The sequence below is a fragment of the Myotis nattereri genome (genome assembly GCF_964212035.1).
Source record: "Myotis nattereri genome assembly, chromosome: 1".
Classification (NCBI taxonomy): domain Eukaryota; kingdom Metazoa; phylum Chordata; class Mammalia; order Chiroptera; family Vespertilionidae; genus Myotis; species Myotis nattereri.
Window position 1 is genome coordinate 143701247 of NC_138075.1, and position 24311 is coordinate 143725557.

Here is a 24311-nt window from a genome sequence, read left to right on the forward strand (position 1 = left end):
ACTAGCATGTCCTGGAACCAGTCCTGTTCATTTTTTTCCTCTGTGAAAGAAGCAATGATTTCTCTAGGTGGGAGCAGGGATGCTATTTCTATTCTGAGGGGAAAATGTGAAGGAATTTCATAACAATTGACTGTTGTTAAAACAGCAAATTATCTTTTTAAAATAGATGATCTACACTTAAAGGGGGGAATCTCAAGAAGCACACAATGAAGAAAAGCTGGCTCTGAATTACCCATACATGTGTGCATTAATGTCCAGCAAATAACTGATTATATGCACAATGTCTTTTCTTTCCCAGAAATAGCAACTAAGAAACAGGTGATTTTTAAAAATCAACAATACAAAAATCTCACTAAAATATTTTACACTTGGAGACCTTCAGAATTTTACTTCCTTTTTGCTGTTAAAAGTCACAATAGCCTAGAGAAGTAATGTATTTTCTTTTAAATTAAAAAAAAAGTGCCATGTGTTTTAAGGTGGGGTGGGGGTGCAGAGAAAGAGGTTGGGAAGAAAATGTTTAGGGCCTCTTGCAAAACCAACTGCAAGCCAAGTATGATTCCAGATAGGCCAGAACCACCTGTTACAATGCAGAGAGAGAGATTCAAAAGATGAAATGAGAAGGAGGTGACCTTAAGGATCATTTTCCAATCAGCATATAAGTAACTAAGGGAATGTACAGATGTTTATATGAGACCCATGTGAATACAATACTTGCCACGTTATTCAATGTAAGAAGACATTATACAGGGTGTCCCCCCCAAAAAAAAATGTATGCACAATTTTACAGCTGATTGCTCAATTTTGAAAATGAAATGTATTTTAATAAACATTGCCTTCATAATTATTCAAAGTGTGTGTGTAAATTTTTTTGGAAAACCCTATATATTTTTAGTCAATCAAGAAAAACTCCGAGAAGTAGATGGCTTATGATTGCTAATAGGAATAACTACCTAGGCACTTAAGATTTAAGTTTATTTTTTAATCTTTATTGTTGAAAGTATTACAGATGTACCCCTTTTTCCCCTATTGACCCCTTCTAGCCCACACCCGCCCCAGGCCTTCACCATGCTATTGTCTGTGTCCATGGGTTATGCAAATATGCATACAAATTCTTTGGTTAATCTCTTCCCACCCTAGTGTTTTATTTAATCCTCACAACAACCTTGTTGTTTTAGAGGGTGTGTAGCAGGTGAGAAAACTGATACACAGAGAGTTATGGAAAGTACCATGCTCAAGGTCACACATTTAGTAAGCGATAGAGGCAAGATTCACTAGATCTACTGAGCTCCCAAACCCACACTTTTTTTTTTTTTTTTTTAACAATTCTGTACTGTATACGGCATACATGTATATCATAATCTTTGGGAAATTCTACTCTTTGGACTTGAAAAACAAATCCAAGAAATCTCCCAAACAGCTTACAGCCCATTAGCAATTGCCAAGACTTCGATGGCACATTAGTGTACAGTTAGAAAAGACGGAAATTCATTTTCACAGAATGAAATGCTTCGGAGAATATGAACGATTTTGCTGCGTCTATGCAAAATCAGAAATCTAAGTCAACTTTTGTCTCAAAATGGAATAAACAATGTTTCACTACAACACACTTTACACATTCTTCTTAGTAACAACGTGACACATAGAAAAGAGTTCCCTTTTTAAACTTTTTTTTCCATAAGATATTCCGATTTCATAAAATTAGCAAAAGACTACTACCTGTAAAGAAATTTCACACACACACACACACACACACACACACACACACACACACGGGATACGCGAAATAACCTGTGCTGATTTAAGAGGGTCACAATGTAACCATCCTATAAATGATGTGCCCAAAATATGTATTGAAAACTTGAATGTCAGAAACGCGAGAATTTCTGTAAGACAGAGGGCAAATCTCAAAAACTCTTCGATATCCTTCATATGGGCTTTGTTCTTTATCTCCTTTTTAAGTAAAAATTATGATTAGAAAAAGGAACATGAAAAAGAGAAGTAAAACTACTTGGCAACGGAAAAGAAAAACTTTCAATGGACCGGCGCAGTTATCCAGTCCGGAGCGTCAGGGAAAATCGAGCGCCCGTCATTCGGAAGTTTGTCCTTTATGGGTCGATTTCTTGTTACTTAACTATACGGATGGAAATTTTGTTGTTGTTTTTTTACAATAGAGGCTTTTATGGGAGAAAACGTAAGCATTCGAAGGTACAGTCTTATTTCTTACGACTGAATCTAGCGAGAAGTAGAGTCACTGAGAAATTCCTCTTGGATCTGGGAGAATCCCGGTCCTTCCCAGCCCACGTGGCAAAGTAAACAGAAGGTGGGCCGGGCGGGGAGTAGCGGGGCTCCGCCAGTTTCCCAGTTTGTCGAGTCTTTAGACCTGCAGGCCCCGAGTGCGAGAAGGGCATGGCCTCGGCGACACTGGGGAGGGGTTCTGCTGGGCGAGATTCAAGTGACAGCGGAGAGAGGATGCCCAAACCAGGGAGAGGCGGTGGCCCCAGCACCCACCAGGGGACGGGGGTGCGGGCCTTGGCGGGATGAGGTGGGCGAGCGCGGAGCGTGTGCTCTGATGCCCGCAAGGAGGTGAGCGCCGGGGACGGAGCGGGGGTGCGAGGCGGAGGTGGGCGCGCGTGGGGCCGTGGGGGGCACAGACGCCTCTCAGGGGGTGGTGGAGCGAGGTAACAACCAAAAGTTTAAAAGGTTAACCTGAGGTCTCGCATCCTCGGGCCAGGCACCCACGCCGCCTCCCCCTGCGCGCCGGCCCCGCGCCTGCACTCGGGGTGGAGACGCGTCCCCGGGTCCCTGGGTGCCCCGGGTCTGGCCTCGGCTCCCGGGGGCTGGACCTTCCCCCGCGCCCTGCTCCCCCCGCTCCGCTCCCTGCACCGCGCGAGGGTCACCCGGCCAGGACCGCGCGCCCCAGTGTCCAGCCCCGGGTGCCGCGGCCTCGGTGCGTGCGCCCCGGCTGGCTTGGGGGTGACTGCTTGGGAGCGGGGGCAGCGGGCCCCAGGGCGGCGGCGGAGGCCGGGCCGAGGAGGCGGAATCCGGGCAGGGGGGGAGGGGGAGGAGACGCCGGTGGAGGAGGAGGAGGAGGGGGCCGGCGGCGGTGCTGGAGCGGCGGCGGAGGAGGAGAGCTGGGCGGCCGCCGCCTCCCCGCGAGCGCCGCGCGCCCAGGCCCGGCTGGCATGCGAGTCACGTCCGCCCCCTCGGCGCGGCCGCCCCGAGACGCCAGCCCCGCCGAGTGATGAGAACAGACGTCAAACTGCCTTATGAATATTGATGCGGAGGCTAGGCTGCTTTCGTAGTGGAGCAGAAGGAAGCAAGATGGCTGCCCTTTAGGATTTGTTAGAAAGGAGACCCGACCGCGACTGCTGCCTGGCTCCGGGGCTGCGCGACGAGAACGAGGTCAGAGCGCTTGCCTTTTGCCGCGAACCCCCCCTGCCCTCCCCCCTTCGCTTTCCCTCGGGCTCCCGGGGCCGGGGGCGCCAGCCCCGCAGTGTCACCCGCAAATACCAAGAGGGAAGAGGGAAGCTTCACAAATTACTGGAGCCTCTTCAACATGGCTGACAAATATAGTTTTAATTCCCCTCCAGCCCCTTTAAACCTATAGTTCTGTGTCCTCGCCTCTCTCCTGCCCTGGCTGGGCCGCTCGGGACCCGGAAAAGTTACCTTTGTGACTCCGAGCAGCCGCTTCCCCGGCCTTTTAGCCCCGGGAAAGTGCTTTTTCTTGGCTTTCCTTTCTCAAAGAGTTCAGCTTTGGGGGCCACTACCTTTCCTTCTAGTCCTCCCACCCCCCTTCCTGCGGGTGAGTCCGAGGAGCCTCCGGTCTATCCCGACCCACCCCGGGAAGAACACGGACCGCGGTTTTCGACCCTTTTATCGGCTGTCGCTCCGGGTCCGGGTCCGGGTCTGGGTTTGCATTCGCCTCTTCCACCCCGTGTCCCCTTTTGGGTGGGGGGGCGTACGGGCGAATGTCACAGGGAGTGAAACTGGAGTGCGCTAAGCGGGGTGTTGTTTTCCCCCCTGAAGTCCGCGCGATCTGTGAGTGGCGCCGAGTGAGAGAGGAGAGAATAGTTTCTGTGGTCCCCCCAGCAAGACCAGGACCCACTTTCTCCGGGCACACCAGCCCCGCGAGGGGCTGTGCCCTGCAGCCCGGGGCATGTGTGTAAGAGAATTCGTGTGCGGCTCTGTGCCCTGGCTTTGTGCTCCTCCCGACTCCGCTGCGCCGGGCTCCCCGGTAAGTGACAGGCAGACACAAAGGCAGGCGCAGGCCCGGGGAGGGGGCGGCCGGGAGGGGGAGCGCAGAGCTGGAGGACGGCAAGGTCAGGGGCGCCTAAAGAAACGAAACCCAATCCCAGCAAAGAAACGGAGAAGTAGAGAGCAGATTTTTTTTTAACAGTCCCGTCCAAATTTCTCTTTTTCTCTGGGCTGCTCTCTGTTCTTGGGTCTTTTATCTCTCTGCCTTTCTATATGGGCTTTTCTCTTCCTCTCCTCCTCCTCCTCCTACACACACACACACACACACACACACACACACACACACACACGAGTCGGATCTTGAATCTTTTCACTGGGGCCGCTTGTCTGGTGTGATGAAGCTAACAGAGTTTCTATGGAGAGTTTTCTACCTATGGCAACATAAAAGGGTGGCCTGGCTAGACTCCCGGCAAGGTTCGTTATTAGCAGGCAGTTGCCGTCATGACAGACTTTTAATTGCATGGAGCTGATTCCCACCCTCTTCATCTAGTGTGCAGGAGCTGAAAGGAGAGTTATTGTTTTGCAGTTGTTGGCTTAAAATTTAGTGACATATTTTTACATTGGTTTGTCTAGGGAGTTGGATACATATATGAATGTAAAATCTCAAATCACATAGTGTAATTTTCCCTCTTCAATCAGGGTTAATGATGCCAGGTCCAAATCCAAAAATAATCATCCACAAATGAGCTATGGTAAGAGTCAGGTTGTACCTTAGGGGAAGTTGAGATGTGTAAGGAAGAAGATATGGATTTTGTTTGGTTTAAGGTTGTGAATATTGTTGCCTGACTAATGAAAACATTATTTGCATTGTAATGGACACTTTGAAATACTGGTGGGGAGTTATAGTCTTTTATTACATGTTTGTATGTGTGTTTCGTAATAGGTTTGAAATAGAATATAAATCTCAACATAGTAAATATTGATCATCTTAGTGTCATTAAGCAGAGAGGTGTTGGTGAAGGATTGGAAAGTCAAGCTTAAGTTTATAAGACATGTATATGATTAAAAGATGGACAGAAGAAAAAGCACAATAGTAATAGACATTACTCCATAAATAAGATTTCTAAAACCATTTGTCCTCAGTAGTTCACTTTATAACTCTTTATATTTTGATCTCTGAAAAAGCAGTTAAGTGTACTTTCATCACTGATACTAGAGGTTATTTCACATGAACAGGGGAGAAGTATTACTCATCTCTGTGGAACAGAAATAGCTCATTCGGCTAGGTATTTCTCATAAGACATTAAAGAAAAAGCACAGGAACTTAGCATAAATGCTTACTGTTTGCTGAGTAAACTATGGTTAATTATTTCAGCAATTCAGAATTAAAAATAAATACAGTGGGGCCTTGACTTACGAGTTTAATTCGTTCCAAGACTGAGCTTGTTAAGGAGCTCGTTAACTCAAATTACTCTATCAATTCAATGCAAAAAAATCGGCCAAGAGACAGCTGGGACACTCGTAAGTCAAGGCCCCACTGTAATTTCCTCTGCTAACAGACTAGCATCTAACTACTTTTGGGGGACTTTTCTTCAAATGTTGTGGTTTATACTGTTTTCAAGCTATTCAAATAATAACAGATATAGTATTTTCCACTCACACTGATAAAAGCACTACCTAATTTTGGTTAATAATTTTGATTATGACCATGAAGGCTTTTTTGTTCTATTATCAAATTTAGACTTTTTTTTTTGTTATTTTATGAATCTTATTTGCATGCTGAAAATAGCTGCTAATTAATGTTTTATTAGAGCTTCAATGATTATAAGGAGATGTGCATATAATTCACAATCTGAACACAAGAACCACCTTTTCATTTATTAAAAAAGACAAATTACTTGAATCAGTATGAAAAATACATAATAAAAAGCATAATCTCAGTTTTTCATTTATCTTGTTTGTGAGAGTTAGTACCACCTGGATCAAACATTTCATAGCTAAAACTGTCTTGGGTAATTGAATTTTAGGGAAGTGATAGCAGACAAGCACAAGATAGATAGTTTTTCTTAAACTACAATATTGCAATAATCCTTTTTACTGAACTCATGGTTAATGATAAAAATTACCTCAGAATGAGGGATGTTCCTTGCTTTGTTTAAATTCACACATTTACCAAACTCAGCGCTTTCATTAGATCTGGCATTGTGCTGATCTGTGCCAGGAGCCAGAGGGATTGCTCTGATTCTGATGCAGTGGCACAAGGGCCGAGCCCTAGACATCGGCAGGTCAACATCACTTCCTGAACAAGTGAAATGCACCTGCCGAGGACTTGTTGTGACAGACTTCCAAAGTCCTGTCTGGGCTCTGGACTTGTATTAGGTAATAAAAACTGGAGTTAATGTTTTGGTTTCACTTGCTGAAGTTAGAATTTCTCTATCAATCTTTCCAAGGCTCCACCCATACACAATGTTGTGAGCCAAATGTCACCATTGAAATGTATTTCCTAACTTGCTGACCTCATTACAAAGCCCTTCTTATGATTCATTCACAGACACACCTTAGGCAGGAACTCTATTTTGCTTCCTGCCCCAAATCCAAATTGGTCAATTCTTATGAGTTCTTATGAAATTACCTTGAAATGAAATGTCTTCAAAAGCTATAGATGTTTGACATTCTAGAATGTCCAATACTTAGAAATATTAGTTCTGCTTTTTTATGCTCTAATTGTTTCTACTACAAGTTCAACTGTTGCTGATTAATAGAATTTAATCGTCTTACCTAGCATCTCAAATTACTAGAGGGAGTTTTCTTTGTTTTATAAACAACCATATAGATGGTTGTACTGTAATTGTTTCCTATCAGGAGGACAGGCTAAACCTCTGGGCAGCAGACAGGGTGGGTTGGTTGGTTGGTTGGCTCATCAAAAAAACATTTTTCTCAACTATTATGCCACCATTGCACATTAGTTCTTAAGAGTAGTAATTGCACCAAAGCCAGTAGCAGGAAACTATCTCACACGCCAACTTTATAATGGGAGTCTTAACTGTGGGAGACTCAGGTTGCCAAGTAGAGCTGGTAGTTATCTTGGAAACTTTCTTGAAGAACACAACCACACATGCTTTTGCCAAATATACAGTATTTCCTTGGTCTATATCTCCCATTTCTATTTTGACTCACTGCAGAAGCTCAGTGAATACTGTGACATAGTTTCAGGAGGTTATCCAGAACCTTTGTTGGTTTGGTGTATTGTAGGAGAGAAGACTTCCAGAAGGGGAGAGGATGAAGTGAGCACTTGAATCATTGTAGCTGCAAGCCAAAAATAATTGTATCTATGTACTTATGTCTAGCATTATTCTGATCCTGCATTGTACATTGCTGAAAATCACTGACTTAAAATAGATATATAATCTTTTCTCATAAACTGAATTTTGGTTGCCTATTCCAAAATAGAAAATTTTATCAGCTTTGATGTATGCTTTTTCATTTTCATGAAATTCAGTTAAATGTGCCAGGCTTTAAGAAGTAGAAATAGATAGTAGAAGGGTTTTCAATATTTTGTTTAAAAATAAATTCAGTGATATCAACTTATCTGCAGTCCTAAGAATTTAGAACTCAGTATTTTGTACTTACTAAGGGTTGTTACTCAAACTGACTTGAAATTAAGCTCAAAATAATCTGAAAATTCAATTAAGAGATGAATAAATTGGGATGAAGTGTTTTTGAAGGACAGGTTAGGAAATGCAGTGAACTGTCTGCTTCACTAAAAATACTATAAGTGTTGCTTTTAAATTAGATTTGTATCTATTGAGATTAAGAGTATTAGATCTGACTTCTGTGTCTTTTTATTTCCTAATAGAACCTAGTGGTATCCTACTCAGTCAAGATTTAATGAATGGGAGGGGAGTGGTATAAAGGTGGTCAAAGAGTACAAACTTCCATTTGTAAGATGAATAGGTTCTGGGATGTAATGTATAGCATGGTCACTATAGTTAACAATACAGTATTGTATATTTAAAACTTGTCAAGAGAGTAGATCTTAAAAAGTTCTCACCATACACATGCACACAAATTGTAACTGTGAGGTGGTGGATACAGTGGGGCCTTGACTTAAGAGTGTCCCGACTAACGAGTTTTTTGAGATACCAGCTGTCTCTCTGCCAATTTTTTGCATTGAGTTGACAGAGTAATTTGAGTTAACGAGCTCCTTAAGGAGCTCGGTCTCAGAATGAATTAAACTCGTAAGTCAAGGCCCCACTGTATATTAACTAACTTTATTGTGGTAATCATTTTCATATATATGTCCTATATAATAAAGAGATAATATGCTAATTAGACCGGTTGGTGGAATGACCTTCTGGAAGGACCTTCTGGAATGACTAGTGGGTGGGGACGCAGGGCCACAGGGCCAAGGGGGTGCTCGGCAGCTGGGCTGCGAGGGCTGAGCCCCTTGCATGAATTTCATGCATCCGGCCTCTAATATATATATCAAATCATTATAGTGTACACCTTAAACTTACACAATGTTATATATCTATTGCATCTCAATAAATACTGGGGGGAAAATTTAATGAATGACATAGAACCAGCAAAAAATAATATTATTTAATTAGAAAATGTGTAATGGTGATAATGGTAGTAATGATGGTGCTTTTTCCCTAACTATAACTTCTAAAGGTTATGGCGATTGTCTCATAAAATTCATCCACTGTCTGCATAGAGTTTAATGACTTTTAGTAAATTAATATTGGGATTACATATTCTTACTTATATTTTTTATTGAAATATTTGTAGACTCATATGGAATTGTATGAAATAATACTAATTGGGCATGTGCTTTCCACTTTAATTTCTCCCAGTGATAACATTTTGCAAAACTGTACTATAATATCACTGCCAGGATACTGACACTGATATAGTCTCCCAGTCTTATTCAGATTTCCCCAGCTTTAACTTGTACATGTGTGTATGTGTATATTATTTCTATACCATTTTACCACATGGTCAGATGTTTTTAAACTTTTTTTCCTGAAACAGGAAAAGTTTAACACAGGTCTGTTCCATCAGTTATGTGATTGTGCTACCATGCCTTATCAAAATGTGCTCAGAATATGTTTGTTTGCTGAAATGATTTTTTTTTGCATAAAATGTCTTTGTGTTCAAAATATTTTAAGTTGTGTTAATGATTTATGATATTATAAGTTATATTATTTGAGTCTCATCACAAATCTAGAGATAGGTGTTAGTATTATCCCCATCCCAGGTGAGAAAACTGAAGCACAATTAGGTTAAATAACTTGCCCAAGTTCTTACAGCCAGTAGATGGCTTAGCTAAGATTTTATTTTAGGCAGCCTGTCTCTAGAACTCAGTTTTTTATTCACTGTGCAATACTACCTCATTATTATTAGTAATAAAAGTGTAGCTATAATGTAGGCTACATAGGGGAAGTCATAAAAGAAGACTTAAAATGCATACAGTTGTCTATGCAAAAACTTCTATTTGAATATTCATAACAGCAATATTAATAATTATCAAAAATTATTGCCCATCAACTCATAAATACTTAAACTCCGGTATATTCACACAATGGGATATTGTTGAGCAATAAAAAGGAATGAACTACTGATATATGCCATAACATAGGTGAACCTTGAAAGAAGTAAGTAAAGGCCACATATAGTATGATTCCATTGATATGAAATATCCAAAATAGACAAATTCAAAGAGAGCAAAGGTAGATTAGTCATTGCTAGGGGCTTGGAATAGGGGAAAGGAGGACTGACTGCTAATTAATAAGGGGTTTCTTTTAGGGGTGATGAAGTGTCTATAACTAGATAGTATTGATTGCACAACTCTAAAAACTGTATTGTCCATTTTAAAAGTGAACTTTATTTTAATGATATCAATAAAGTTATATAAATGCATACCATTGACAAGGTATGTGGCTTTCAGAAAGTATCTCATGTCTCATGCAAAGAAATGTAGGTAGTTTGAATGTAACTCTATGAGGCTAAGCATATTATTCTAGAAATAGGATGCTGGTCAGCTCTAAGTAGTTGCCTTTCTCTGATGAATGAGAAGGATACCTAATTACACAATAGTTTACCATTGTGTTTAGTGGCAAATAGGAGCCTTTAGGATTTCTCTGAGATGATTCATTTGACAGGTGATAGGTTAGGTGACTAGGGGAACAGGGCTTAATATATAATTGCAAGAACCTTTCTCAAATATATTCAATTACTTAGGAATTTTCCAATTAACTCAGGGGATATAATCCAAATGTTGAAAGCAATGTCTATAAAAGTTGCCATTCTTTAAAAAATAAATTTTATATATATATATATATATATATATATATATATTGATTTCTGAGAGGAAGTGAGAGAGAGTGAGAGTTAGAGAAACATCAGTGATGATAGAGAATCATTGATCAGCTGCCTCCTATATGCCCCACACTGGGGATTGAGCCCACAACTTGGGCATGTGCCCTGACCAGGAATCAAACCCGGGACCCTTCAGTCCATAGGCCAACACTCTATCCACTGAGCCAAACCAGCTAGAGCAAAATTGCCATTCTTTATACTGCTGCCAAGTGTGTAGTGTAATCTAGAAATAAGGACAAATCCTAGTTGATTTTTTTGGTTTGTTTTTTAAAAAATATATTTTATTGATTTTTTTACAGAGAGGAAGAGAGAGGGATAGAGAGTCAGAAACATCGATGAGAGAGAAACATCGATCAGCCGCCTCCTGCACACCCCCACTGGGGATGTGCCCGCAACCAAGGTACATGCCCTTGACCAGAACCAAACCTGGGACCTCTCAGTCCACAGGCCGATGCTCTATCCACCGAGCCAAACCAGTTAGGGCGATTGTGGGGCGCGGTTACAGTGTTTTGGCCAGGTTTAAGCCTCGGACTTATGAAAGGACAGGGTCCTCTCATTGCCATGTGCAAGTCCCAGCTGGAGGGCAGGGCCCTCCCAGCACAATGATAGCCAACGGCAGTGGTTGTAAGCTTGAACCTATGGTCCAAACACGTAGCCCCACATGCCTTGTGATAGAGTTTAGGTGCATGTAGTTGAGTAGGGTTGAGACTCACGAGAATGCTGTAAACAACGTGATCACGCCCCTACCTTGCCTCCTGGCATGTGCTATAAAAGAAAGACACGGCTTGTGGGCGCTGTCCATCAGAGGGGCAGCGTCCCACCGAGACCCAGCTTTCGTTCTCATGTCTAACTTTTCTAAGCCTTTCACCACCCCCAACCAGGCTGAGCTGGCATGGCACAGAAGGCGCCTGGGGCTGAGTATGCCATGGCTGTGCTGGCTCCCCACAGGTGGTGATTTTTTTTTTTTTTTTGCATTAACATTTCTTGTCTATGCGAAAACAGAAGGGCACTGGAAGATACATAGAGCTGACTTCTAAATTTTGATCTTAACTGTTTATATCTCCACTTACTATCTCTATCCACTTTTTAAATTAAAATGACAAAATATTTTATTTGGTTTAAGCAAAGAATTTTGTTTCTGTAGTGATACTGTAGTACATTATAGATGTAAAATAGGGTTGAGAAAGAAATTGCTCTGCATCAGTCTTTGTGATGTAAAGACAAAGTAAGAAAAAGTTAGGGTCAGGCCAGCGTCCTGGCTCAGTGATATTAACCAGGAGGTTAAGGTTTGATTTCTGGCCAGGGCACTTGCCTAGATTGCCTACTCGACCCCCAGTAGGGGGCGTGCAGGAGGCAGCCATTCAATGATTCTCTCATTGGTGTTTCTTTCTTTTTTTCTTATTGTCTAAAGTTTTGCATGTCTCCTTTTTCCCCAGTTGACCCCCTCCCCTTAGCCAATCCCCACCCTAGACAAGTCCCCACTGCCCCAGTGTCTGTGTCTATTGGTTATGCTGATGTTTCTATATCTCATTGTTGCTTCTCTCCCTCTTCCTTCCTCTCTGAAATCAATAAAAATATATTTAAAAAAAAGTTAGGGTCAGAATGTTGATGCTCTCCATGGTTTGCTACATGTGGCCATAGTCTTTATAAACACCAACAATTTTTCAGACTTTTTTTTGCAAATTATTTATTATTATTATTATTATTATTATTACAGATTTATTAATGCTAAAATGAGTGCAGATTTTTAGGACTAGTGCCTATGAAATTAGGACACAGGGTGAATTACTCGGGGTTGGTTTTTTGAATTTCTAACTTTATGTAATTCTAGATACCAGACGTTCTTCTTGTTGAGCAATGCTTATCTCCCTTTTTCTGATGAGAATGTTGGATTGCTACCAATTGGGTCCCATAGCTTGGGGCCATGAGTGATAACTGAGGTGGGGGAGATTCAATGATATGGAAGCATCTCACTTTAATAATGCATGCTTGTTATTCTACTCAAGGAAATGTCTTGGCTTCGTACAATTGCTGTGATCATTACTTTTTCAAGGAAGGGCTGTGGAAATGACCCAGAATTTGACTTTTTTAAGAGTATGATTATGACACTTACTTGTAAGTTTGTTATATATTCGTGACAGGCATAGACACTCATGTTAGAACCTCTAACCCATCAAGAAGTTGACATACTGATTATTATGGAAAGCAGTAGGTAGAATATAGGTCTGGTTCTCCTTCTGGGAGAAATGAACAGCTTACTTGTATTTACCCATTCTTGTTTCTTTTAACATTTTGTGAACAACCTCAGCTGGCAATAGGTGTTTTTTTCAAAAAAAACATATTTTTATTTATTTCAGAGAGGAAAGGAGGAGGAGAGAGAAATAGAAACATCAATGATGAGAGAGAATTGAACTGGTGATCTTTGGTCCTTGGGTCATCGCTCAGCCGTGGAGCCACACATAGCTGGGCTGACAATAAGTTTTTATACAAGTATCTCCACAATATTCAGCAAGGAGTTCACTGGCTTTGGGTGTGGTACTTCATCTTGCTTTTTAAATGCACTTCTAAAATTATAATTTTTTAAAACAAATTAGATATATAGAAAATGGGATATTTTGATTTGTTGTGTATATTTCTGGCTTTATTCTTTATAAATAATTACTACAGAATATACAGTTGTTACCAGTGAGAGGAGGAGAACTCGGTTCTTGTCTTCTTGAAGAAAAGATTTCAATCAAGAGACAAAGTGTAAAAAAGCAAGAATTTATTGACCACAGCAAACAATACACTTAGGCTGGGCTGCTTTGGCGCACAGGGAAGTCAGAGAATAGGGGGCCTTGGAGGTAAGTTCAGAGGGTGAGCCCGAGATAAGCTGCTGCTGCCCATTGCTCCCCTGGTTGCAAGTGTCATGGGGTGCCTTAGAGGTTAGGGGACACGTGACTGTGGGGGAAGATGAGGAGGAAGGGAATGGTACAGGCATGTCCCTGGAGGAAGTGTCTATTTGGACCTTCATTTTGGGTGTTTAGGGGAGGTCTTAGGGGCAGATTAATAGAATATTCATCAGCTTTATGCTGATGTACCACGATGATATTTAGTCTTTTTATTTGTCTGTGTTTGGGTATGGTTGTCAAATGGCACTTAATTGTATTTCTGTTATCTGTCTCTCTGAGTACAGAGATTTAAGCTATTTACCCTCTGGTTGGGAAGCAGTGCAAACCATTTACTTGGTAAGGCAGGTTATAGCAACAGCTAATTAGACATGACAACAGTAATTAAAATTATCATTACTTTGCTGCATCCACGAAACTATGACATTCTCTAAGTAATAAAAGTAGCAAATATATATATTGATTTCAGAGAGAAAGGGGGAGAGAGAGATAGAAACACCAATGATGAGAGAGAATCATTGATTGACTGCCTACCAACCGATCGGGGATTAAGCCCGCAACCCAGGCGTGTGCCGCCGACCAGAATCGAACCCTGTACCCTTTAGTCTGCAGGCCGACGCTCTGTCCACTGAGCCAAACCAGCAAGGGTGCAAACCATTTACTCTAGGATTTACTAGGTGGCTGCAAACTGCTGTTTAGCTGTCTTGTCTTAGTTTCCCGATTCCACTTGTTCTGGCTTCTTACGCTTTTATAACACAATATATTCAAAAGAAAACCACATGGCTGTGAATTTTTGCCGGTGGACTGCTCTCATTGGAAAGCAGAATCGTCTGTGATCAGGCACAGACAGAGAGATCTCCCATTCAGGTATGCCATACATAGTATTGATGTTTTTATTTGCTACTTTTATTACTTAGAGAATGTCATAGTTTCGTGGATGCAGCAAAGTAATGATAATTTTAATTACTGTTGTCATGTCTAATTAGCTGTTGCTATAACCTGCCTTACCAAGTCACTTAATTTCTTGATAGAATATTAAATTTAATTTCTATGTCCAGATTATACTATACTTTATATAGTACTTTAATGGGGACTATTCACTCACCTCTCAAGATGGTTTTTTTTTATTATAGTTTCCTCAAATTGGTATATATTTGTTTTTTGTCTTGCAATACAGAAGGAAATGGGCTTAAATAATGACAGTGAGCAGAGCGTACAACATGACCTATCTGTGAGTTATTTTCCTCGTGTTTTTTCCCCTGTCTGAATGAAGAAACGAGGGCGCCCATTAAAATTGCCTTAATTATTAGTTGTGCTGCTTCCACAGTAAAGCACCAGAACCTGAAAATAATGCAATGATATCACACCCTAATAGATAGTCTTGTTCCTATTAATTTACCTTTTAAATCTGTTTGTTCTTTCAGCACTTCTTCCATTTTTGTTTGAAGTCTCTTACTTTGAAGTTTTAGAATTTTTATATTTGCCACTGGCTATAAAATTCAGCAATTTTATAAACTTTCATGATTTTTTGCATGAGAAGGATTGCTTTTAGACACTCCCTAATTGGTTTGGATAATTATCAGCTTTTTGTTTGTTTTACTGTATACTTCATAACAGAACAAGAAATCATTTCTGCAAATAAAGGGTCTGGTAGTTCATAAAATTAGAGTGAGAAATGAGAGGTTTCTCTTTGGAGCTGGTTGATTTTTTTTCTCGCCTTCTGATTACTTGCGGTCAGATCAGCATTGACACGTGGGTGCGCAGAGCATGGCAGCGCTATTTACAAACACCATCCTAGAATTCCAGAGGCTCTTATGTAACAGCTGAGAGAGTACAGGGCTTTGTGTCTCTGTGGGCAGAGGAGTCAAACAGTTTGATTCATAGTCCGGGAGCCCTTGTCTGGCTCTGACAGGGTCATGAACCAAAGATCAAGGTGTCTCGGTCAGGATTCACCCATCCAATAACCAGTTTTTCTACCAAAGCCTCAAAGGCTGATCTTTTATTTATTTATTTTTTTTTAACCTGCTGCAGCCAGCTATGCCAAACTTTTTTGTGATTTTGGAAAATGTGGGCAAATTGTACCTTAGTTCTGGTTGCAATTATGGTGCCTCTGTGACTGTGTGAACTTGCCTGCTGCCCAGTCTCACAAAGCCTTCTCGAAAAAGTGTACTTTCATGTTTATAAGCATCTTCAGATGCAAGAAAATTCATAATCTGACTTGCTGAGCTAGACACTCTGACCACAGAACACGCAAGGAAAGGATCATTTGATCGCCCTCCACCCACCTTCCCACCTCCCTTCCCCTTTTTCAATTCCTCATCACCACATCTCCTCCAAATCCCCTCCATTTTTAATTTCACATCAAGACTAGGAGTTTAAAAAAGATTGATTTATTTATTATTCATTCATTTATTTATTTTTTAGGTATCCATACGTAGGGAATTGTTTTTCCTTTCCTTAGATTGATTTTAGGAGTTTTTCATTTATGTCTATCAATAAAAAGAAAGTCTTGAGTTAAAAAACACCAAGAATTTAAATGTCTAATCTTGTGTGCCTGGTATATGTTTCCTGGTACTTTTCATTGTACATTATAAGGTGACTGGTTGGAATATTTAAAATATGAGAAAATTTTGAGTTCTATTTATATGGCATATTAGATGGGTGTCATAATTGATTATCCACAAATAGAACTCTTCTTGCCTAACAAAAAATTCAAATTAAATCATTGAAAAATAAACTGTAGTTGAGGAAAGAGTTGGCTTAGTTGAACTCTTCTTTCATGACCCTGTCAGAGCCAAGTTTGGCATAGCTGGCTGTAGGAGTTCAAAAAAAAAAAAATCAACTCTATATTAAGGGGCTTTGGTAGAAAAACTGGTTATTGGATGGGCGATTCCCGACCTAGACACCTTTGGTTCATGACCCTGTCAGAATATATACATTTTTAAAATTATACTGCCTTTCTCAAAAGAGGAAAGATCAGAATCTTTGAAAAGTGATACTATAAAGGAAGTGAATTCAACTTTTAAAAATGAAAGTTCTTTTTTTCCAAGAGATAAACCAAGCAACACATTTATTTTGTTTTTTAAGTAGTGTTTGGTATAAGAGAAATTTAGATCTGTAATAATTTAGAGATTATTTGTCCAAATCTATAATTCACATGTGAGGCTTAGAAATCAACTTTAAATATTACATTTCTTTAAATAAATTTAACTATTTAACATCAGAGTGTGTTCTCATTTGAAAGAAATTTCCAAAAGAACCATTTAACTACACAATGAAATCTGAGGACGGACATTTTTTATTTCTGTTGCTGAGTAAAGATTACTTATAGATTTGAAAAAAATATGACTTATTTAGTGTTTATCAGTTATAAGATACTGTATACTTCTGATACATTGAATTAAGATATGTTGGAAATAGATTATAGACTTAAAAAGATTCTTTTCATTGGCTTGTTTTATTTGCTTGCTTTTCATTATTTTGCTTGGAAGATGACATTTATCTTAATCACCGAGGCCCAAATAGTCCAAGTTTGTGTGAGATTTCTTATGAGTAAACTTTTCTACCCTAAGCGAGGCTATGTCTGAACCCTCTTGCTTTCACAAAAATCATCTATCCTATATTGGAACATTAATATTTTTTCTTCTTCTTATACCTTTGTTGGGTAATAAGTTAAATGTGGTTATAAGCCAAAAGTAGTCAGAATTTGACAAAGACGATTAAGTTAACACATTTCTAAGAAATGGTTTTAAATATCACTTTCATTTGACTATAGTTTCACTTGAAGTGGCAAACATGCAGTAAAAATTGATTTATTCAATGGATGGACTATCCTTATAAAGATGAGACTTAGTGGGAATTGTTTCTGTATTATAAAATATCGAGTGTAGAATGAATGCGAAATATACATACAAGATGCAACGTGGATGGTTTAGGTCAGTGGTTCTCAACCTGGGGGTCGCGACCCCTTTGGCGGTCAAACGACCCTTTCACAGAGGTCGCCTAAGACCATCCTGCATATCAGATATTTACATTACAATTCATAACAGTAGCAACAGTATAGTTATGAAATAGCAACGAAAATAATTTTATGGTTGGGTCACAACATGAGGAACTGTATTTAAAGGGCCAGAAGGTTGAGAACCACTGCTTTAGGCTGTTTATCCTTTTTCAATTACTGCTGATTGTGTTTGTATTCTGGACTTTTTTGATACATGAGTTCTTAGTAGAAATAGTTAATTAAATAAGCTGTAGTCAAAGTCTCTGCTAGTGACTATAAAATGAAAAGATACTGATGTCATGCATTTTTTCAAATATCATGAAGTTGTACCAAATCCTTAGGGTTCTTTGTATTGACTGCTTTTATACAGTTCTTTTAGAAGATAGCTGAGGAATTGAATAGGAGCTCAGACATGAAAATAAACAGCTGTCTTGGTGATGTTAAGATTGGCGCCAGGGTGCTCCCTCCCTCTTGCATAGGAGTCCCAGGTCATCCTGACGCCTTCCAATGTGGTCAAGCACATGGCTCTGATGTCCATACACACTGTTCCAGAATTCTGAACAGCAGTGATGTAACAATGGAGGGAGGTGGGGAAGGAGTGGTCTGCAGCTCATAAACTGTTCAAAGGCCTGAATCATGAATACTGATACAGAATAAGGCAGCACCGATTGTAGTGAAACTTGACTGGGGATGGAAGGGAGAAGCATGGGACGTGCTTAAAGGAGGCTTTCCCCCAACATCCCACATTGTTTATTTTAAGCTATCATTACCACCCGAAAGAAGCTTTCTAATTTGAACTTAAAATAGTAGCATTGAACTGGGATGAGTGAGTAAGTGCTTTAGTATCCAAGGGCTGGAGGTGATGAAGCTCTTAAGAGTCTCACCCTCTTTCATAACCGTGCTGACTCAGACTCTTTTAGAAGTTATGGCAGCTTAACCGTCTCTCATAAAGTTACCACATACCTGCATGGAAACACAATTGGGAGTTAAAGCTGCCATTTTCTCTTGTTTTAAAATTGTTTCTCACCCATTAGTTGTTTTGTTTTTGAAAGTGTGGCATTCCTATAGAAATGATTTCCAAAATTACTTAATATTGGTATAGAACTACTTTGCGTATCATTACAATCTGTTTAAGATCTATATCTGCAACAGTATAGGGGGGAACCCCTTATTATCTGGAAGAATCATGATAAAGGGAGAGAAGAGGTAAAAGGAAACTATGTAATAATAAAGTGGTGTTATTCATTTGACTAAATATTAGCAAGTATGTTTAATGGGGAAAAGTTCCTAAGACAGTAACGGGAAAACATGCAAAAAATAAGGAGACTGTAAAGAGTTTTCAGTGAATTCATGTTCCAGTTCTCTTTCCTCTTTGTAACAAATTATCAGAAACTTTTCATTCACCTTCCTTTGAATTTTAACAGCTTAAAAAAAAAACAAAACACAACAACTGTGTGTTTAATTCTGTGTGCCTATATATTTGTGTTTGAATGTATTTTTGAACGTTTTGCTATGTAAAGTAGAGCTGTTTCCAACTACTTATAAGATATTGCTATCTGGATTCCCACTACCTTTACTTCAACATTTCAGTAAATCATTCATCAGAATTGCAAAAATGTAGTACATTTTCAAACATAAAATCATATGTTATCAGATGGAAAGGACTTTAGAGATTCTAACTTATCTGTTTCATTTACAAATGCAAAAGTGGAGGTTTGGGAAGGGAAAGACAATTGCTTCAAATTGCATACTAGGATATTTATCACACTAATAATGGCCAATATTGAATACGTTTTTACATTGTGTTAAGCACCATGGTAGGCACTTTCCAGAAATTATCTTATTTAATTCTCACATCATCTCTATTTTTGTTGGTAGTATTATTATCCCCATATTACTGACAAAGAAATTAGGACATAGGGTTAAATAATTTCCCTATTCATTTTGAATTATCTTTGCCCTCTATTTGCAATATTTTTACTAAATCCTATAAAATATTTTACTGTGTTCATTTGCCTTGCCCCCTTTCATTTCTGCTTCCTTCACCCATTTTTTTTTTTTGCTTCATTTTGTTGTGACTAGTTTCTTCCTCCTCTATGTTCTTACCTGTATGACCTTCCTTTCCCATCCTCTTTTAGGTTATTTCTGCTTTTTGCCATATCCTCCTCCCCGCCAAAGGAATCCATATTGCCTCCTCATTTCTAAAGGCTCAAAATCTACTTCGAGGGAGATCTAGTTTTGAATCCTAACTTTTCTTTGTATAAGTTGTGCATGTTCTTACTCAACATAGTAGCTTTCACCTCTCTGAATCTGCTTCTTCATCTTTAAAATTGGAACAGCTAATAAAACTTATCTCGTGTGCCAGAGCTGGTTTGGCTCAGTGGATAGAGCATCAGCCTGTGGACTGAAGGGTCCTGGGTTTGATTCCAATCAAGGGCACATGCCTGGGGTTGGGAGTTCGATCCCCAGTAGGGGATGTGCAGGAGGCAGCAATGATTCTCTCTCATCATTGATGTTTCTATATCTCTTTCCCTCTCCCTTCCTCTCTGAAATCAATAAAATATACATATATTTTTTAAAAAAACTTATCTCATGTGTTGCTGAGACAGTCACATGAGTTAGCATAAGTCCAATATCCAGTGTATTGGTTGTTAAAGGTGCAGTGATTGGATAAATATTTGTTCATTCCTCCAGCATATGTTGAGCATCAATGTATTAGGAAAGAGGAGAGCCATCATCCTGATCCTTGTGGAGTTTACCATGTTATAGACTCATAGGAAAGAATCACTGCTATGATTTTTCAAAAATCAAATGTGATGGAAGTTGTAGGGCTCACACACTGGTCCAGTGAGGAATTTCCCTGGATGCTTGGCTCAAAGATGTGACTCCTCACATACCTAAATGGCCCTCGGTACTTCAGTTGACATAGTTTTCTCAGCATTGGGGCCGGACAGAGATTACAGAAGTCTAACAGCCTAGTCTCTGAAGAATGCCTCTGAAGAAGAGATGAAAGATTATTTCCATCCCTTGTATTATTTCAATCAGGATAGAAATTATGAGCCCCATAGTTTCATCTGTTCAGTCATCTTTTACTGTCTTCATTAGTTAAACTAAATGACAAGATACACGCTTGTTCATAGAAATCTTGCTTGAAGGCAGAGATAGTCTTGTTGTTTTCCTCCCAGGAGCTTCCTCTGGGAATGAAAATTTCTTACGTGGTGGTGTCATGGGATTTGGGACCCATGTGAAAAATGAAGAATGTTTTGAAGTGTCTTCAAATTAGTTAACAGGTTAAAATATATCAGCTATTTATATGTCAGCCACTGCCTTCTTTCATCAAGACTGAGTTTTGTTGAGAGCCAAGATCACATCTTGTGTGTTTGTTTAATCCCTCACAATAATTAGTATGTAACCAAGTACATAGCAGACCCTCAACCCAAATGCATATATACATGCATTTATACATACTAGTACATACATACATACATACAGATACATTGGTCATCATGTGTAGGTTGGAAATATTCTTAAGTACCATTCTAAGTCTGAACTATCATTTCTGGGAAATAAGGAATACAGAAGGGTACGTGTGTGACTGATTGGTTATTTTCTACATTGACTTTTCAAAAATTATAAGTACATGGTAACAACAAAACCAAACAATTTTAAATAGTACAATCAGAAGTATGTCTTTATTCTCTCCTAGAGTAATACATGTAATTTTCAAAATTACCAATATCAGACCATAACTTTCTGAGTTCCTACCATGTAAGTTAGGAAAAATGGCATTCCTCCTTCCTTTTCCCCTTCCTTCCTTCCTTCCTTCCTTCCTTCCTTCCTTCCTTCCTTCCTTCTTTTCTTTTCTTTTCTTTTCTTTTCTTTTCTTTTCTTTTCTTTCTTTCTTTTTTTTTTTGTTAATCCTTACCCGAGTATATTTTTCCATTGCTTTTTTAAAAAGTATTTTTATTGATTTCAGAGAGGAAGGGAGAGGAAGGGAGAGAGACAGAAACAACAACAATGAGAGAGAATCATTGATTGGCTGCCTCCTGCATGATACTTGAGCTGGCATGTGCCCTGATCAGAATAGAACCCTGATCTCCTGGTTCATAGATCAATGTTCAATCACTGAGCCATGCCAGTTGGGCTCCACTGATAATTTTTTTAGAGTATGCAAGGGAGAAAGAGAGGAAGAAACACACACAGAGAGAGAAACATTGATTGGTTGCCTCCCACATGCACCCTGAACAGGGCTGGGGATTGCATCTGCAACTAAGGTACATGCCCTTGACCAGAATCAAACCCAATACCCTGCTGTTCTTGGGCTGATGCTCTACCCACTGGGAACACTGCCCAGGGCTACAACTGCTCCTTGATAAAGAATGCTGGTCCTTGTTGCCAGTGGTAGTTATGTCTGCCCGTTTACATTGGAAACTACAACGTGGCACCTGGGATCTTGAAAAAGTTAAGGCGGCACTCGGACCTCAGAATAGGCCTATAGCAGTAGACTCCGCTCTTTCCTCCAGGTGGCATTATTCTCATATGCTGTCTGTACCTGTTTTAATATGTTTTCTAATCTTCTTCCAAGGCTTATCATCTCCTTCACATGTCCATAGCATGCACCTCTCAGACAGGCCAAACAGGGTTAGTACGTACTAGGTATTGCAAAAAGGAATTGTTGACTTTAAATGAAATCTTTGACTTTTGATGTGAAGCTAGGCAGGATGCTTACTGCATACTTCCTCATCTAGGAAATGAAGGACTTAGACAAAGTAACATTTCTGAAATTTCTCTGAACTTCAAATCCAGCATAGTTAGGTATATATTATACATGACTACTTGCAGCATATTACAAATGTTAAATAAATATCTGTTTCATTGCATTTTGTAAGTGACCTTTCTATTTCCTTCCAAGGGGGGAAAATAGTATTACATTCAAATGCCTTTATAAACATTTCAGAACTGTGAAGGTTTGATTCAGGCTTTCTTATAGATTATCTTGATACTTTCTGCAGTATTTCTCATAATGTGAGAATATTAGTGTCCTTAAAGGTGAAACTTATTAATTCTTGACCCAACTTAAAAAGAGAATCTTTTGGTGAGGGAAAAGTATCATTAGAAGTGTGGTATTAAATGGTATATTTTGGGTAATGAAACCGATAGGGATAATTAATTCTCTTTCTAGGTTGTCTATGTTACTGTTACCTTGTTATGCAATAATATTGCTTTCATGACAGCACAAAGAGCAAAGTTACTTTGGTCTTATTTCCATAAATCAAACTTTAAATTTTTTTTAAAATTTATTAACAATTGACATACAATATGTTAGTTTCAGCTGTACAACATAGTAATTAGAAATTTATATAATGTTCAAAGTGACCCTCAATAAGTCTACATAGTTATTACAATAATATTGACTACGTTCCCTATGCTCTACTTTATATCCTCATGACTGTTTTACAACTACCGGTCTGTACTTTTTAATCCCTGCCCCTTTTTCACCGCCTCCCAAATCCCCCTCTCATCGGGCAATCATCAGTTTGCTGTATCTATGAGTCTGTTTCTGGGTTGTTTGTTCATTTATTGTGTTTTTTAGATTTCACAAATAAGGTAAAATCATATGGTGTTTGTCTTTCTCTGTCTGATGTATTTCACTTAGCATGATACTCTCTAGGTCCATGTATGGTGTGGCAAAATGGCAAGATTTCTTTTTTTTTTTTTTAATGGATGAGCAATACTCTATTGTACATATGCACCACATCTTCTTTATCCATCCTAACTCATATACTGATGGACACTTAGGTTGCTTCCATTTCTTGGCTATTGTAAATGATGCTGCAGTGAACATAGGGATGCATACATCTTTTCGAAATTAATGTTTTGTATTTCTTTGGATAAATACCCAGAAGTGAAATACCTGGGTCATATGGTAGTTCTATTTTTAATTTTTTGAGGAACCTCCATAGAGTTTTCCATGGTGGCTGCACCAATTTATATTCTACCAACAGTGCATAAGTGTTCCTTTTCTTTATATCCTCACCAATACTTGTTTCTTCAGCCAAACATTTTAAGTTCCTCTTCAGAGAACAGATGATGTGAAAAAGAGCCCTGCTTCTTAGATCCTCCTGAGAGGAAGCTCACTCTTGCATGCCAATGTAAAGGCTAAAAAGTTTACCTGTTTTTAATCCATAAAGGGAAATGTGCATAACATTGCTATTTGCTGTGTACAATTTGCTAAAGTGATAAATTCATGTATTAATCTTTTAAGAAAAATTCAGTCTGTTGAAAAACTTGAAATAACAATGAGTCATTTTGGTAAGTAAAGGAAATAAAGGCTAGTTTTAAAAATGACATATTTGCTTAAAGAATGCAGTTGATGAGACTAGGAAATTCAAAGAAATTTCCTGATGCATTTTCTGTACTACTCAGTTAATGCAAAAGTGCATTTATCCAGATATTAATTACATGGTAAATTAAAATGTTTTTGAACTCAGACTAATAACCTTAGGAGAACTCCTCTTAACACACTGATAGGTACAAACAGGTTTATAATTGAACAGAGATTAATACCGGTTGGGAATAATCTTGAGGATTCTTCAGGACTTCATTTAACAAAATATTGACTGAGGGTAGATGCATACATAGAAATATAAACATATTACTCATGCCTATAAAGGTAGTGTATGTAATTTCATAATAGTAGGTAGCAGTGACTTGAAAAGGCCTTAGATAAAGCATGTCAAACTTACGGCTCACAATGAATATTTTTGCATCCAGCCATATAATGGTATGTAAGAAACGTTTTAATAAAAATTTTGTAACTTAATTTTTACAATATCCTGTTATACATA

General features: G+C 39.1%; 1 protein-coding gene across 1 annotated transcript in view; it reads left to right on the plus strand.

Moving 5' to 3' along the window:
- Positions 1 to 3102: 3102 nt before the first annotated feature.
- TET2 (tet methylcytosine dioxygenase 2) overlaps positions 3103 to 24311 on the plus strand; it is a gene marked incomplete at its 3' end in the record, with an annotated part of 116017 nt that continues 94808 nt past the window's right edge. Inside the window, exon 1 of the mRNA XM_081098883.1 lies at positions 3103 to 3402. The remainder of the gene's footprint in view (positions 3403 to 24311) is intronic.